The sequence below is a fragment of the Filicampus tigris genome, chromosome 11 (genome assembly GCF_054856515.1).
Source record: "Filicampus tigris isolate MCC_2025a chromosome 11, RoL_Ftig_1.0, whole genome shotgun sequence".
In the NCBI taxonomy this organism is placed as follows: domain Eukaryota; kingdom Metazoa; phylum Chordata; class Actinopteri; order Syngnathiformes; family Syngnathidae; genus Filicampus; species Filicampus tigris.
The window spans coordinates 3,203,236-3,209,235 of NC_141227.1; the positions used below are offsets into that span (position 1 = coordinate 3,203,236).

The 6,000-nt window shown below is 37.7% G+C and overlaps 1 protein-coding gene across 3 annotated transcripts in view; it reads right to left on the minus strand.

The window, feature by feature from the left end:
• Positions 1-5,127, minus strand: part of gbf1 (golgi brefeldin A resistant guanine nucleotide exchange factor 1) — a 113,968-nt gene extending 108,841 nt beyond the window's left edge. For 2 of the 3 annotated variants that reach the window (XM_086045096.1, XM_086045094.1), the window contains exon 1: positions 4,828-5,127. The gene's annotated coding sequence lies outside the window, so the exon portion shown is untranslated. The remainder of the gene's footprint in view (positions 1-4,827) is intronic. The other variant, XM_086045095.1, reaches the window with a different exon arrangement.
• Positions 5,128-6,000: the final 873 nt, after the last annotated feature.

A 6,000-nucleotide genomic window follows, 5' to 3' on the forward strand; every position in this document is an offset into this window, starting at 1 on the left:
AATCCAAACTATTGTGCAGAACACTTTTATACTTTCACAGGTTGAAGTGGACAAGAGTAGTAATGTGCATTTGCATTTTGGTGGCGATCGGTCACCGTTTTAGACAACAGAACTGACAAAGCGAGCAATATTACCACACATGCCTTCCTCGCGTGACGTAGACCGCTGAGACCGAAAACATAACATAAGCCACGCCCCTTTTGGGAGCAGGGAAATTTGTCGTAAACCTAATCACAAAAAAAGACCTTAAATCACTACAGAGTCTTTTGAGGTGGGCATTTTAGTACTAATGTCATTTTTACATGCAAACCTATTATATAAGTGCCAATGTTAAGATCACCCAAGTGTCGCTTTAATTATATACCCAATTGAAGAAGCTAATGTGATCAAATAAATAGTGATAAAACAAATATGATCAATCAATCAAAAGCAAAGTAAGGCAACATCGACCTAGCAAGAAATAAGCAAGCCTTAACACAGGATTGGTCAATGTTGGACAGTAATAATACTGAGTTAAGAAAAAAGAAACACTAATCATAGCAAAACAAACCACAACAACAACAACAACAGAACAAAGAACGCCCCCTTCCCCCCAAAAAATAAGACAAAAACACAGACGCAAAAGTAGCGAAATCCAAATTTTTCTATTTCAAACAAATATGTAATGTAGAGAAAGTAAGGGATGAATAATAAAATAGTATTGTTTTGTTTTAGACCAGTGCTCCTTCCATTGTTAAATTAAGATCAAATTAATAGATGAATAGAAAATTAATACAAAGAATGTTAACCACACAGCTAAACAGGAAATGTTACGCGTCGAGTACGTCAACCGAGAGTAGTGGACTTGAAGACTGAAAGTATATTAATAATGAGGATAAGCAATTCGAAAAATGGATGCATATGGTATCCTGAATCATCTGATACTACAAATGTGAATTGTCTTCACAATACAATCTTGAGTTTTGATTTTGACTTTTGAGATCTGCACAATAAATGTTCTCAAAATTAAATAAATTACAGTAGAGCTCATCTTTTCATTTTAGTCCTTTTTTTTTTTTTTTAAATCAAGTTCTGTCAGAAACATTATTTTTATGTCTCTTATTTATAGGGCTGTGCAATATGTGGAGAAAAAAAAATCAATATTGCGACATTAGCCCATGCAATATACATATTGCAAAGACATGCAATAAGTTTCTTGAATAATTGTTTGCTTTTAGCTGAATTTGACTAGTCAGACGCAAACTTAAATGTGCGTCGCTATCCAATCTGGGGTAATTACAATTAGCTAGGAATATATTGATCTTGCTTATTTTGCTGCATAAAAACTAAATATTTCATTAGTAATTAATAAAATTTTCATTTTTTCTATCCATCCATCCATTATCTATACCGCTTGTCCTCACAAGGGGCGTGCTGGAGCCTATCCCAGCTGTCATCGGGCAGTAGGCGGGGGACACCCTGAACTGGTTGCCAGCCAATCGCAGGGCATACAGAGACAAACAATCATCCGCACTCACAATCACACCTAGGGGCAATTTAGAGTGTCCAATCAACTTTCATTTTTTTCAAGTATATGTTTAAAATTGCAATAATATCGATATCACTATATTGAACAACTATATCGTATTTCACATGTTTTCCAATATCATGCAGCCCTACTTATTTAGCGCAAATGATGTTTCTCTGCAGCAGCAACATATTTTAACTGCAGTTGCAGTGTTTGCCACTATGCAGGCACTATATCAGGCCTGGCCAACCCGCGTCTCGCAAGCCACATGCGGCTCTTAAAGCCTTTTTCACTGTGAACTTCCAGCGCGCCGTTGTCAACCCCATTCATTGTTTATGTTGTGAGGGGCGACACCACAGAATGGAGCTGCGCATACTCGGACATCTGCCACTACGGCAAATCCCCACGGATATTCTATTTTACGGTGGCGCCATCGTGACGTCAGAAAGTGTTTCCAATAGGAGAGGGGCTGGCAAGCGATTTACTGCTATTTTATAAGTAACGGTATGAGGACAATGGAGGGAGTCTTGATAAAGTGCGTTTACTGTATTAATACTGAAAGATACATCTTGTCCCCTCTTTATATTACTTTTTAAAATGAGCAAAGACTGGGTTTTCTATTGTAACAATGAAAGCTACATTTTGTCAAGGGGCGGTGTCATGTAAACCAGTGGGAAAAGCATCACTTTTTACTTCCTGGTTGCTACGTCAGCATTTCTAAATATGGGCACGCTTTTGAACAGAACAGAACGCGGGATTGAACAGATTACGTTTGGCAAGCGAAGTACCAAGTACGTGCATCTCACGCAAATGAGATTGAGGGAAAAAACATTGAGTAGTGTTGCCGACCAAGTTCACTCTCAAAATGGGTGGGAAAAAAAAGAGCATAACAAAAATATGAAGTTCAACACAGCACGTTTTAACGGTCCTTAGTAGAGGTGGGCGATATATATCGTCATCGATATCATTGTCAATCTTGCTTTCACGATGTGTAATTTTACATTATCGAGTATTAATACTGTCTCTGAGGAAATGCTGAAACCCTCATTCGGCAAATCAGGTTGCATTGACGGCAAAGGAGCAGGAAGTGATAATCATTCGACGAATCAGGACCCAGTCACGTGACTCTGTCCGCAATGCAGCCGCTCTGTTTCAAGTATGGAGGAGTGTCCAGCGGGGAATAATAGCAAGGCGCAAGTCCGTGTCGTCCGTAGTCTGTAAATGGTTTGAGCTTGACAAAACTGACATTGGCGGGAATAACATTCTTAGATGTGCCAAAATGGTCATCGGGAAGAACAATTCTGTTCTACCACGGGCCATATGAATTACGAGGAAAACTTGGTGACGGCGCAAGCATGCTAAACAAAAGCTTAGTAAACGCACACACTCAGAAAGCAGTCACCGAGTTGAACCAACAAACACAAACGCACTCACGCACACACACGCCAGTACTTTAGCGAGCAAGTCAAACGTAACAGCCTGCATGTTCGGTTAACATTCAGTTTACACGCTTTTAGTCCGCATCATTCATAACTAGCCTGTATTCCTGAGGCATGTTGCGCAAACTACGGCGGCTTATGAGTATGACGCCAGGATACACCCAAACACGAATCAAGTCACAAGTCTACATATCACAGTGATGAATGATTAGGAAAATGCACTTTTCGGTAAATTGCAGCTTTGTTATTCAACTTTATTCTGAATACGGTGGCCAATGTATGAGAATGGGTGCTGTCATGACGCCTTTATTTTTTTTTGCACTCGCTGGATGACACTTCTGTCACACAAATCACATATCAAATTCATTAATTTTCCCAATCTGATTGCCGTAGTTAACACCCTTTTCTCATTCTGATCATTCTAGTAGTTGGCAGTGGTACACCAGTACTTACTACAGCTCAAAATGTTACATCATTATGGAATAACAGCAATGACATTTAAATTACATAAATATTCTCAAAATTCAATGTAAATCTATCCATATTTTTTTGTACTTTGTTACATATTGTCGTAGGATATCATTATGTTTTGCAGTTTCTGTATTTTTAAAAGGAGATGTTGTTCACATACGCTGTCTATCCACAATTGGTCTGTGAAGCAAGTGCTGATTTTAAATATTTTTTGTAGAATATCGTCAAATTATCATTAGCAAGTTTTTTTTTTTTTTAAATATCGAGATTTTTTTTTTTGGGGCCATATAGCCCACCCCTAGTCCTTAGTTTTTGTTGAATGTAATGGCAACCCAAATAAAACAAAAACAAAGAACAAAAACAAAACAGCAATAGCAACACAAACTAGCATATCTTGCACTGGTCTATGCTGGGAGGTTTTCTGCAGGGTCATTCTGACTCATATGTTTGGCATCATTTCATCTTCATCACTACTTCAGTTCCCTCCATGCAAACTTCAACCAGGAATTCATTATCAATTAATAATTGTGTTTATGAATTGTGATTTCAATATTGATCAAAATAATTGTGATGATTATCCAAAACTGCCCAACCCAAGCTGATTATATACAAAAAGTAGGCCAATCGTGGCAGTTGGCACGCAGATTGACATCCAGAAAACCAAAATTTGCATCAGCTCAAGGTTAACCAACTCAGGAGTTGTGAAAAATAAATAAAACTTAATTTGAAAATAGCCCACATGGACATGCATATCTAACTGGTGATGGTTTAAGGCTGAGGTAGCCACATATGACACATCAATCCAAAGACACTAATTGATCAATAGTTTGATTACTCAGTTCATATCAATTATCACATATAGATTTAACCTGTAAGCGCAAAAGTAGCAAAATTGCAAGCAACATTTACAGTATGCCTTTCTAACCATTTTCAAGCTACAACCTTTTGAAATGGTGATATAAAAACTTCATATTTTAATAAGATATATTGCGCATAAAGGGTTGAAATTGACGTTTTAAAAAAACATGTTAATAAGCCGTCCATCCGTTTATCCATATATGCATTTCACTGAGCATCTTCACATTCCAAGGGTTGTTATAATTTCTAACAAGAACCATTACTGTCAGCAGGTGCTACAGCTTGTTACGTTGCTCATGTCAGCATTGACAAGCTCCCTTCACAGTGAATGATGACCAGTGACCACAACTCAAGTACAATTTAAAGCTAACTGTAGGAAAACCAGCCTGAAAGACTGACAAGTGTAGTTAACAACCTAGCTCAACTAGCATGTCAATTCGCTGAAATTGGCCACGTATTTACCCAGCCTGCAAATAACACGGGCATGTAAGCTTAATGCTCGTGACAAATAGGTCTGCTCCAAAGGTTGACCAGAATTCAAATACGCATTACCTGCGTGTGTGACTTCTACTTCAAAGGTGGAATTCCGTGGAACTGACGAACTAGCTGTGCAAGCTAGCAGCTAGCCGGCCAACAGTGAGTGGAGGGGACCAGTACTGTAGTTCAATTCACCAAAACAAATAGACAAATTATAATCTTGGGACATTCCGCAGCATGATGGCTTATATTTTCTCCGCACCGCTGATTCATTCGATCAACATTAAATGACGAACAATTAAGAAAACTATGTCACCCTGCAGTGGCTGTCAGTCTAGTCTTGGTAAACACACTGACGTGGAAAAGCAATGCGTTCTCAACCGAGCTTGATAGCAGCGTTTTGATTGACAGTTTTGTGGTAAAGTTTAGATTCGGCACAATAAGGAAAGTAATTAGGCAACTTTTAATTTAGAATTTGGCTTTAATTTAACATATTCCACAATATCTTTTAAATTCTATAAATCAAAATGAAAAACATTGAATATAATTGAGTAGGGGTGTAGTAGTAGGGGCGGGACAAAGAAAGCAATAAGGTTGACTGAGTTGGTGTGCGGAAATGACGTTTTCATCTTCGGCGATTACGTTCTCATTTTTGGCGTTACTGTACTGCATAGATATTGTATAACTGGATTTCCCCCAGAGCAAAATTCTTTTGGAACTCACAATTACGTTATATAAATTGTCGTAAAACATAGTTATGCCCCGTACGGCTTTGCGTTTCGAATAGGAAGTACATAAATGCACCGATTGCGTCAGAGACAATTACTTGTGCAGCTTAATAAAAAATAAAAACATTAAGAAAAAAAAGGTACACAAATTCAAAACCACACAATGATTCGATATATGACAGCATACAACAGCATACACAAAAATTAACAGTGGTATTATGTTTTATTTATTTTCAGCTGTGGTAACTGCATGCACATTAGGAAAATTTCCTGTAGCCTACTGTAGATGTGCAACAATTAATCGATTAATCAACAATTAATTGATTATCAAATTCATCAACATCTATTTTGATAATCAATTAGGTGCTTAGAGACCTTGTTCAACACAAATTTCTCCAAATCTTTGGAATTGCAGCCTATCAACAGTAAATATACACATATTTTTGTAGTTCTCCAAGAAAACGAATTATCTTTTGTGTATGTCATCTTTCACACCGCTTATCCTGTACAGGGTCACGGG